General features: G+C 35.7%; 1 long non-coding RNA gene across 1 annotated transcript; it reads left to right on the top strand.

Annotated features, from left to right (window-relative positions):
- Positions 1–2,431: 2,431 nt before the first annotated feature.
- Positions 2,432–11,948, top strand: LOC125386490. The gene is made up of 3 exons (XR_007226666.1): positions 2,432–6,346; positions 10,744–11,244; positions 11,316–11,948. It is a non-coding gene; the product is annotated as an uncharacterized LOC125386490 (long non-coding RNA).
- Positions 11,949–12,633: the final 685 nt, after the last annotated feature.

Genomic DNA, 12,633 nt, shown 5'->3' with positions numbered 1-12,633 from the left:
AGACATAGAGAAAGCATTCGATAAAATTAACCATGAAAGTCTACTACAAACAATTAGGAAACAATTCCCGGAGCAAATACACCAATTAATAAAATCCTACCTAAGCAGCAGAACCTTCGTAATAAAAATCAAGGACACACATTCTCAAGTTAGGCCGGGGTACCACAAGGAAGCGTCCTAGGCCCAATACTATACACATTATACACGGCGAACATACCAACAACTACCAACAGCACAGTATTGACATTCGCGGACGACACAACTATACTAGTCAGGCATACTAACCCAGAAACGGCAGTCAAAATACTACAAGAACATATCATAAAAATAGAAAATTGGCTACAAGAAAAACAAATAAAAGCAAACCCCAATAAATGCAACCATATTACATTCACGCTACGAAAAAAGATACCACCAAACACCCTATTGAACGGCACGCATATAACACAAACAAAGCATGTCACATACCTAGGACTCTACTTAGATACACAACTCACATGGAAACTACAGATCAAATCAATAGTAGAAAAAATACAGAAAACAAGGAGACAAATGCATTGGCTAACAAACCGAAAATCCAAATTAAGCATAGAAAATAAATTAAAAATATATATAAAACGATCATAAAATCAATCTGGATGTACGCAATACCACTATGGAGGACAGCAGCAATGAGCCATATAAACAAAATAGAGATAATACAAGCTAAAATCCTTAGAACAGTAGTAAACGCACCCTGGTATGTCAGAAACGACATACGGAGACATACGGAGGTACCTGGAAATCCCAACGATCAAAGAAGCAATCAGCAGGAACGCGGAAAGATACAAGGCAAGAATATTAACACACCCAAACCGGCTAGCAGCGGAAACAAAGGATATGACCTAGCAAACGCGAGGATGGTACCCCGCTGGGGGTAGCCACCTACATGTTAATATAACTGTTAAAAAATTCTACCAAATGTCCAAATTGGACAAATTGTGAATTCAAATAATAAATAAATATAAAAAAAAAACATAGAGGTGGTCGCCTAAAGTGACGTCAGACTAGAAGATTTTGGGGTTACACTTCCGCCGCGCCACGTTGGTTGAGGTCACCGTTTTGGCTAGCGAAAAAAGAAAGAAACCGTAAAACTAAAGGATCATTCAAAATTGACACTTTATACGTTCGTTCAAGTTTGTATAACGAGATTGTGATATTAATTACACTATGTTACGTAAACATTAGTCTATGTTCATTATTTACTTTCGGTGAAACTATAGAAATACTTACTAAACTTCGATTTTGATGATTTTTGCGTATGTCGTGCAAATCGATATTTTGAACAATTTTTTCCTGTACATACAAGCACTGAACTTGGTTAAGTTTCGAGATATTTGCGAAAAACTGCCGGTATCGGTTGAATGAATTCTGCGTATAATTGTACGTCCGTGCAACATATGCGTTGATTGCTACCGGATACAATGCCCTAACGTGAACCTAACTCTTATATTTTGTTCGTAAATTAAATTCGTAGTATAATAATCGTTATTTTCGATATTAAAATCATTATTAAATATTCGTTTAATTAATCTTAAAATTGTGATACAATTATGAAAAGCTAACAAAAGAATTATGTCTAGATTTTACAAGCATGCCACAAATATATATATATGTAATACTGTAATATTTTTGGTGATCAATGTTTTTCAAGCGACCGATTCCTGAAAATTCAAGAATCGATTTTCTAAGTCTTTTTCCGTATTTCCTCAAAACTCTCCGCTTCTAATCCCTCTTCTCTTTCTCCTTCTAGCTCTTAACTTGCTTTTTTTCTTTGTTCAATCTTCGCTTCTCGAAGTCCTGTTTTGTTCTCTATCCTAAGTCTCCGTCCTTCTCTATTCATATCGTTCGATCGACTCCCAGTAAACACAGGGAAGGTCAAACCGTCGATTGGTGTTCTAACTTCTATTTACATATTTTACATATGAGAATTTACATATATATGTCGGAGATGAAAGGGCACTGGAGCCTTCCCTTTGGAATTCTTCAGAAAACCCCCAATATTTTAGTCACTACAATTTAACTCGATTATAATTGTGTAGCAGCGGTCAAGGGATGAACGTTTTTACCTAACATAGGGATGGAGTAATTCTATAGCTCTCCTTAAAAGAAATAGTTGTAACCGCACACGACAGTAAACATTCCAACGATTTCTGCCTCGTGGGTCGCCATACATAGACCCTATTCTTCGGGCATGATGATTCCCAGATGTCGATGCATCTCCACAGTACATGTTCAGCTAGCATGAGGACCCATTATAAATCTTAAGATTCAGTTAACTAAAGTCCTTCAAACAGGCAAATAGTATTTGTCCCAACTACGGGATGATAGGGGAAATCTATTTTTCTCACGAACGATGCTTCCCGCTAGCAACTTTCCCTCAAGGACGGTTAACATCCTTTTCTAACCACCAACATGGAAATTGACCAATTAATAGCAACGTCAATTTCCCTCACTTTCCGAACGAAGGCATCTTTCCATGAATCTGATGATCTCGTGTTCTTAGACACCCCATCATAGATTTCCTCTGCAGCATAATCATGATGGAAAATCATTTTCTCGTGAGGTCGCATTAGCGACATACGTACAGGTACATATTCCACGTCTTAACAAAGAGTTAGTTCAGTAATACTTGCACCGTAGACAAGCAAGTTGAGTGCAACTTGGGCTTTGGAAGAAAGCGCATTTTGTTATCCCGTTGATTAAGGAAGCCATACATACTATATACGCTTGCTTATTTCATTTACACAACCATATTCCTCTTTTCTCTTATTTCCTCTTTCATTGACAAACCAGAAAGTCGATAATACAACTATTATACGTAACAAACATCGCTAACCGAACATTATCTATCGTGGTTTAAATTTACGATTAAATACAGATTTAAATATGTTCACTCGTTCGTTATGCAAACTAATAAAGTTAAGTAATAAAATGGATTTATCATAAATTTCTCTCGTATTCCTAGAGTAGATTCAATACCTTGTTTCGCGTTTCGAAACGATTAATATATATGTCGGAGATGGAAAGACACCTAATACTGTAATTTGGATTCTGCCATAGCCGTAGTTAAGCAATCACCGTCTTTCAGCTCGATTGTAATTGTCTGAAATCTATGAGAGTGAGTTTGGGTTCGAGGTGACAATCAGTGGCCGAACGTAGCCGCGGTCAAGGGACGAACGTTTTATCTAACAAAGTTATGGAGAGAGTCTATAGCCCTCCATAAAAAGAAATAGTTGTAGCGGCACTCGACAGTAAACATTCTAACGGTTTCTATCCCGTGGCCCGTCATACGCAGACCCTATTCTTTGGGTAGGTTGATTGCCGGATGTCGAGGCATATCCGCAATATATGTTCAGCCAGCCTGATGACCCGTTATAAACCTTAAGCTTTAGTTAACAAAAATAGGCAAACAGTTTTTTCTGCGAACGACGCTTCCGGAGACTGACCAATTAACAGTAACGACAATTTCCCTCACCCTCCGAACGAAGACTTTTCTCCACGAATATAAAGACCTGGTGCCGCGACTGCGGATATAGTTTTTCCTGGACAGTGTCACCGTGACGGAGGGAGAGTCTTGAGTACGATCTCATCAACAATGGAGGTATCATTCCGACAGAGTGCTTACTCCATGTGCTAACTGTGAGTATAACCTAGACGTTGTCGAAGAGTAAAGAGTAAAGAGTCCCGTTGACCGCGGATTCGTTATCGAACCTAAGACTATTGTCATTAGTGTCGCGAGTGTCTAACCGCCGCAGTTATTTGTCAAATCTATCGTCTCCATACTTGTGCCAATAAACTCTGCATCGTACCATAACAATTGCTAATACTGGTGAAGATTCGTTAAACGCCCGCACCTCCAATCCTACTGTGAACCCGACATATAAAATGGCGTAATAATTATTGATTGTTAGAATGATCCAATTGTATCTCGTATTTGATCATGAATTTCCCTACTTTATAAAATGAAATGTAACAATGTATTAAATCTGGTCAGAAAGTAAATCGCAGAGTCAAAAATATCGGCAAGACGAACGACGAATTATTTCGTTTGCTTTTATGAGTGGATTGGAGATTACTTAGGGCGAATCCTAGCATTGTCGCGTTGTCGTCCCTTTATGCGACCATCATGCTGTCCTTGGAATTTGTTGCGCCGTGCTGATGCCATTTTTTCCTAATCACTAGTCGGTTGAGATATTCTTTATCCCATCTGCTCCACCGGTGCAGTCTCAGTAGTCGTATCTTTTGCCATACGGACAAAAATCGCCTCAATTGCTGTCAGGTTAGTGGTTAATTTTTCGTATGCGAATGATGTGTTTTCTACAATCAAAATCCTGAACAATGCTTATTTGAGTACTTACGAGGTAAGTTAGTAGGAAAGTTATTTGGAAAGATATTTCACAGAATATAATTATTGAGATATGTGTAATTTTGTGTGCTACGCTGTATTAGCCGCGTAGTAGTGACATACATATATGAGTATGATTGTGTGGGAGTATGTGCGTGTGCAGTGTCTCGTAGAACATAAGAATGGTGAAAAAGATGGTGAGACAGAAGGAGTGATGAAACATGTGCAATGTGTATTTACGAATATCTTGTAAATCACATATTAAATAAATATGAAACTATTTTAATATTATTTTTACGTGTAATGTGAGTGTTGCTATATGTTTCTTTCGGCAACTAAGATCCACAATTCTCAACAATAATAAGACTATTAAACTGTTATAAAAATAATATAGAAACATGGTTTATTAAAAAAAATTATTTGCAATATAATGCTTTGTCCATGTTGAAGTATTTACTTCTAGAAAAACTCTACATCTTTTTCTTTTGTATACTCGTGATCTGGACACCGCTGTTACGATGAAAATAGAACTTAGTGAAGCAAAAAAGTTAACGAAAAGGAGAGGTCCATATTATTGTGTCCTTGAATATGAATGTTGTTTTTGGGTCACAAGGTCTAAAAACAAAAGAGCTATAAGTAGACTTTTATTGCTGTTTCTTGTAACTTTCAGCTGGAGTTACACGCCAAGGTTAATTTTTTGGTAATGTCTTTTACTGTCCATGTATCCACCTGCTCCCTATACATTCTATTATACAGCAACACTGCTAGAGTGAGGATCTGGATCAGTATATACCATACCTATACTTACTTCAATATATATTTCTATTATAAATTTATCCACGCGTTCCTCTATCAGATAATTTCAACAGTCCAACAGTTCAACAAGCACTTTTTCGGATGACAATATTACGATATCTACGTTAAACAGAAGATTTCATTACATTATCAGTCAGCCCTAATAATTTCATAACTAATAATTCCCTAAATTCTCTGATATTTGTATCCTTCTTTGTTGTAATCTTGTAAACTATTAAAGCGTCTACGACTGTAATTTCCAAAAGAAGCTGAATGCCAAATTTCCGGTACCGTTTGAGTTCTTTTCTAATTGTAGTGGCATAAGAAAATATTTGATCCGAATAATCTATACCACACTTTATTGTATGTAAGGACAGCTAGTGGTTTCAATTTTCCAGATGACTGTTGGCTTGTAGAAGCAGCATGAATGTTACGAATATTTCTTGTAGTTAATACCTTGATGGGAGTGTACTTTGCTGATAAATCTCACGAATTTCCTCATTTGAGTACGACGGTATCATTCATAGTGGTTTTGGCAAAAGTACCGTTACGCAGCGGTACGACGTAGCCATACCATATTTTGTATTGGATTTGCATTTTTAACATTACAGTTTATAATTTAATTTAAGCTACTCAAAAACTGTACTTTTATACGATATTGTCTTTTCTCTTTTTTCCTGTCTTGAAAACTGAATCGCAAAACACGACAGATCGATAGCCTACTTTTAGTTGCGTGGGGCTGTGGAAACAGTGGACGTTGGATAGTGGGGGGAAGGGAGCATGCCACGAAATGATTTTTGCACAGTGATCGCGTATAGGTACCGCCTATAGACTCGAAGCGTAGCCAATCACTCCGCAATACTAATCCGTCGTCGTCAGTATATAAGCGGTCGCCGTAAAGTTTGATAACGTTCATTCGACATTTGTATCCGAGACAAGTAGAGTGCGCGTTGTACAAGAATTTATTGAAGTTTTTAATTTTTTCTCTAGAAAATCAACGTATTAAATTTCTATAAAAAGAGATTGATTTAACGTGGATAGATATCTTATACATAAGATATTCGTACACGTATTAGCTTTGTGTAAATAATTGTAACCTAAAAATTTGTTCAATAATAGATAGGGTAATGCAGTAACCGGACAGGAAGTTATTTACATGTAAAGGTAAGTCGTGAAAACAAATATATTTAATCTTCTTATTTTAGGTTTTTATTTTTATTACATTTTTGGTTTCTATGTATATATGTCGGGTTAGCGTTCGGTTCATGGGCGTGTAACGAATTTTCATTCGAATTAGCCATCGTTGTTGTGCAATAGAGATTATATTTACGAATATAAATATTGATTTTTACAAAATTTGACAAATAACCGTGGTGATAGTTAGACGTAGAATATATTTTGAAGCACAAAGTAACGTTTGCTGTGACGCTCGATATAATAATGCACGTAAAGACGACATGTAAAACTCTCCAAAATGATCGCAAAAATAATAGACTGGTGGGAATTTTCCTTTCCTTACGATAGCGTTTGTTCGTTACATATTGCCCGAGGATGTCAACAAAATTCCAGCCGCTGTTGCTAGGCAAACCCGCATAGAGCTGACATTGCTCCTGTCCGGGGTTTGATTGTTAATACAACGTGTGTCCCACCAGGTGACCATGAGGTGACCAGTTGTGTCACCTCAAGCCCAAGCCCACCGTCACAAATCTCGGGCAAACATAATAGGATTGAATCATAACAACTATTCCTAAATCTTATCATTTAAGTACAGCTATAACAAATAGTCTAGACTAAAGTATTGGTGATCTTCCCAAAAATTCCAAAAGAAAGGCTCCGATGTCCCCTCATCTCCGACATATAGAATGTAGAACATGTAGAAAACCTGTAGAAATCTTGTCGTATTGAACTACATAACTTTTGTATTTTGTCCGGTAACAATTTCGTTCCAATGTCCATAACTGTATTCCGAGCTATGGAAAATAAGCAGTTGTTAGTACTTTGTGCTAGTCGTTCGATTTTTGCAGTATACAGTGCCAAACAGGAATATTGGCACATCCCGGATCTTCGTACAAAATTTTTTGTAAATCTGTAAAGGAGGTAATTCTCTATTTAATCTTTTTGTAAAATATAACTGACAACTGTAATATTTAAATATACCATGAATCATGAAATTTAAAAATGGTTATAATAAAGAAAAAACATAAAATACACATAACGCTCCTGTACAATGAGTTTTGAAAAACATTGAATGATGAACCGTTGATCTCATAAAATAAAAAATCATTCAGCAGAGTTTTCTTGTAACAATCTTCTTTTTTTTTTTTAATTTTCGTCTCGTTTACCATTATCACAATTAGATAAATTTTGCTCATTAGATAAATATTCGAATTCACTAGCAGAAAAAAGGTCATTTCCTGAAAATACACGTATTTTCATCTTTTTTGCCTAATGTTTCAGTTAAGCAGCGTACAGTTATTTTTTACATAACAAACGATAATACTTAGACTTGTCACGACTTCGAAATGATTCTCATTATTCTTATGCTTGGAATAATTGTGCTTAGTAATTTCGTGGTCAATACCGTAATCTATTTTATATGTATAAAAGTAGCGTGTTAAGTGATTTATCAATTAAAATTTTTACTTTTACTTACTTTTGGAGCTACGTAAGTCCTTTTCAGAGAAAGTAGGATTTACACTAATTGGCTTCTGAAGCCTCCATAGGTATATGTAATAGAAATAAACAAAATTTATTACTAAATAAATAATATACAATTTTCGGGCGATATTTTCTTTTCACGTTCTAATCATATTTTCAATTATTTTGATTTTTCTAAATGCACTCTTACGCATCCTTGTATATACAATTTTTTCCTTATTCCCATTTCTGTTAATATTAATTGCTTTTCGAAGTTTTTATTTCATTCATTTTATTAGCTATAAGTTTCTACCAAATTCAAGAATTTTCGTTGCCAGAAATTTAAGGTAAATGCATTTTATGATATTGAAGGAAACTTATTCCTGAATAAGACAAAACTTCGTAAATTCTTTACTATGGTGCTATAGTAAGTCCGTTATATTATTATCATTATTATTATTAACAAATTCCATTTATTTGTTATCTTTCCTAGTCATTATTTACTGTTACGATCCGGTCTTAATCTTTGGTATTCGTAACTGTTACTTATTATTCTCGATTTCGGGTTTTATCTTTCTCAAATTGACGCTTAAATCTAAACGGTAGTTGCTGTCACCAGAAATAGTCATTAAACTATTTCAATTAGTTCGACTCTCGTTCGTTATTTTTGAAACAAGGCGAACGACTGAATGGAATAGATTCAAAACTTGCCGCACCTTTCTAAAGTGCAACACTATTTTGAATTTTCAAACTATCATATTCTTGATATTCTAATTTGTTAATATGACCGTAGGAGTAGCGTTAACTAGCGTATTAATGCGACTGGTAAATAAACTACACGTTTCAGTTTAGCTGCTATGGGCAAGAGAGTACTAACGCGAGAAGGATTAAAGTTTTCTATTAATAAATAAATAATTTCAATGTCTCATAACTGGTAATTTATTCGATTTTATTTAGTTATATATTTATTACCAAAATTTTGATCTTAACTCTCTATGTAGTTTATAAAACGAAGATAATTATCGTCATCGTAAACTATTGGCAATGCAGCCCTAGATCGCGTTCGGGTATAGGTGGGTTTTATGGAGAAAACTAATTAAATAAATAATAATTTTTGCTTCTCTTCTAATTTCGGCTAACGTTTAAATCAACGTTCTGCACGTTTCCTACTGTTATAGCCTCCACCTCTACGATTCCTTCTTGCTTTTGGCATTTCTTTTTTATGTATTGTTGATCGCACTTCAGAAATATTGTTGTAAAAGACTTTTGTAGAGGATGTTTGATCGTGAAATGTATTAGACGAGATTGCTCGTTGTAGAAACCGTCAAATATATTTAAAATAATTAAATAAATTAGTATACAGACAATATCTGCTGAGACAATATCTGTAGACAATATCTACAGTGTATAAGTCGCAAAGTAAAATCGCTGATAAATACTCTATAGATAACTAGTTGATAACTTTAGATAATTAAACTCTTTTCGATTGCGTCCGTTTATTTATACTAATCGGAGGAGAGTCAGAAAATTCAAATTCATCTTTGTTCGACGGTTGAACGTAGAGGCGACATTGTTTGGCCCGGGGTTTATTTATTATTACATTACGTGTATTCTAACGATCTTGAGAAACTGTGCGACTAAAGAACAGCATGATTTGAACTGTCCTCTAACTCATGTGCCGCTACATCGTACTATGTGATATACAGATTAAACTGTCCAAATATAACTACTTGATGGTTAATAACTATTGTCGGTACGTTCTTTATGACCATAGGCCTCTACATTAGATTTTCCTTTGCTGCGAGCTGTGTTGTGTTGATCTTGTCAAGTAGATCCCTTAAAAATTTACATAGGTCGGTTCCATATTTTCTTCAATTACTATTTTACCGGACGGTTCTCTGACCTAGCCAGACATTCGAAAATTAATTCATTAGGAGAAAACTTCGTTCCTTCGTATACAGAAGTGTTCTAGGAGATCATGGCTAATTCTTACCAGTCATTCTAATTCCTTGCTTTCTCTGCATATAATTTGAGATATCCGACCATACGTAGTGCGGTCTTTCAATTGATCCACAGCTCTGAGGGTGATATACTGTTGTAGTGTACTATTTTATTCGAAATCTGTGTGCTACCTTCTTCATTAACGACGATGTAAAATTCGTTCCTTGATTTGTTAAAATCGCTCTTGGGGAGCCGAAACAACAAATAAATCGTTTTTAGAATGTGTTTGCCAATTCGGCTGTAGAGATTCCATCTATAGTGAGGTGGTAGGAGATGTAGGGTGCTGAAGAAATACTCCGTGGATTGATTTAATAATGAGCTTATTAATTATACAAGGAAGACCTGACAGTTTTACTAGCACGCGTTACTTGGGCCGCACTCGTATTGTTCTTCGCGTGCTTTTGGGTAGCGATCTACCGAGTTTTTGACTGTCTCGATACGGGAGAGCGTGTCTGCTACCTCGTTCTCTACGCCTTTTACGTACCGGATATCGGTTGTAAATTGGGCTGTAAAATCGAGATAGCGAAATTGTCGCGGCGAACATTTTTCCAATTTTTGACGAAACGCGTAGGTGAGGGGTACCTCTCTCCTCAATACCTCTATCCTCATCAGGAATCCAAGCTGCTTGATATTCATGAGTTCCTTTTGGAACTCTCTTTACAATTTTTTTTCTTTGAGCTTTAGCTTCGGCTAATTCCTCTTCTGTAGGCCAAGTTTGTTCAGCATCCATAGGGTCAAGTATATTTTCACTTTCGAGAGATTCCTAAAAAATTAAGAAAATTGATTAGTGCTTTTAAAGATTCAAAGTTTATTTATTTATTTCATGAAATTACTTGTTTCCCTGGATCTGCGCGTGCAAGAACCCGCGTGGATGGTCCATTGCATTACAATGTTTTCTCAACTTTTTCTCCATATTTTTGTAGGAATTAATTGCAACCGGAAGTGTATTATTACTTTACCAGACGGTTGCCATGTACAATCCGAACTTTCTAAGTGGCTTCCTGAGGAAAATGTTCTGCAATTAAATACTCCCACTGATGCTTTCAATGTTTCACGACGTGTTGGTACTCAAAAGCAAAGAACTGTATCATATAGAGACAAGAGAGCTCATTTGTTAGCAGAAGAAATAAAATTTAAATGTAATGATGTAATAATTATCTATACTAATTAAAAGATAAGTATATATCCAAATTTGATTTCATTTAGAACTCCACAGAGCTTGAAATTTTTATGATCTCAGGATATCTTAGGAACGTACCATTAATGGTCTAGTTCACATACTTGAATTGGGAAATTTTCAAATGTCTCAAATTGATGCACCTGAAGATCCATATCCAGTGGAGAAAAAGTTGAGAAAACATTGTAATGCAATGGACGATGAATCATCCATGCGGATTCTTGCACGCGCAGATCCAGGGAAACAAGTAATTTCATGAAATGAAGTAAAACTTTGAATTTTTAAAAGCAATAATCAATTTTCTCAACTTTAATTTAGGCACAGGAACAATCCCCCTTTTCTAGCAATCATGAGTAAATTCAAGAGATATAATAAGATATTGGACAAAATGTCAACATCAATGAAGATTATTCTGAGGATACCTCCGAAGCAGATCAGTATGAATTATGCCAAAGCGAAGCTGACAGTGAAAGCTTTGAATACATTGAAAGTGGAAAGATAGAATGATCTTCGGATAGTGAAGAGGAACACTTCTTGAAAGTGTGTCGTAACAAGAAAAGGATGCGTATTCTTTTTAGTTCTGACTCCGAAGATGAAAGGACGAGCATTCCAAGTATATCCCAAAATGTAATAGGTGAAATTGAAATTGCAATTGACGGAACATAGTGCATAAAACTGAAAGCAGGAGAATCTAGGGATAGAACGCCCGTTCGTATGATATTCAAGGATATCGCAGGACCTACTGGCTATGCAAAGAGAAATATTATGTCGGGTTATGTAACTAGTGCTTTCGAATCTATAATTGACAGACACATAATGGAACACGGAAATGATTGCACTGAAGCCGAGGCGCATCGAGTTTTGAAAAAGGACTGGACAATCACAGTTGCTGAGTTGCGTAATTTTCTAGGAATTCTATATACCCGGGGCGCATATGAAGCGAGATCATTGAAAGCCTCCGAAAGATTACAAACAGATAAATTTGCGCTGATATCCGAAATATGGAACAGATTTATAAGTAATAGCCAGGCCTGTTACGAGCCATATGAAAATATCTCAATAGATGAACAATTATTTCCAACGAAAGCCCGATGCAGGTTTACGCAATATATACCGAATAAGCCTCATAAATTTGGCATTAAGTTTTGGTTAGCAGTTGACGTCCAAACAAAATATATTTTGAATGGTTTTCCTTATATGGGGAAAGATGAAACTCGATGCTCAAGGGAAAAAAGGGCAAGATGACATTGTTTTCCTCAAATTTATATAAATCAGAAAACTGCACACTTACTGTGTATAAAAGTAAACCTGAAATAAAAGTCCCCCTTCTAAGCACCAAACATACAGGTGTACGAATAGAAGATAATTATAAACGTGTTCCAGAAACCATTGCTTTTTACAATAAAACAAAGTATGGTGTTGACCAAATGGCACGCAAATATAGTATAAAAGCAGGGAGTTTTCGATGGCGCCTTCAAGTCTTCTTCAATATTTTAGATTTGGCAGAGATAAACGCGTGGATACTATATAAAGAGTGACCAGATCGAAAATATCCAGAAAGGAATTCATATTTTGTTTAGCCGAGGAATTAGCTAGAAAAAACAAGAAAAACATTTGCCAAAGATCGGACACTTCA

This window comes from Bombus terrestris, chromosome 16 (assembly GCF_910591885.1).
Source record: "Bombus terrestris chromosome 16, iyBomTerr1.2, whole genome shotgun sequence".
NCBI lineage: Eukaryota > Metazoa > Arthropoda > Insecta > Hymenoptera > Apidae > Bombus > Bombus terrestris.
This window is presented reverse-complemented; position numbering and strand designations above follow the sequence as displayed.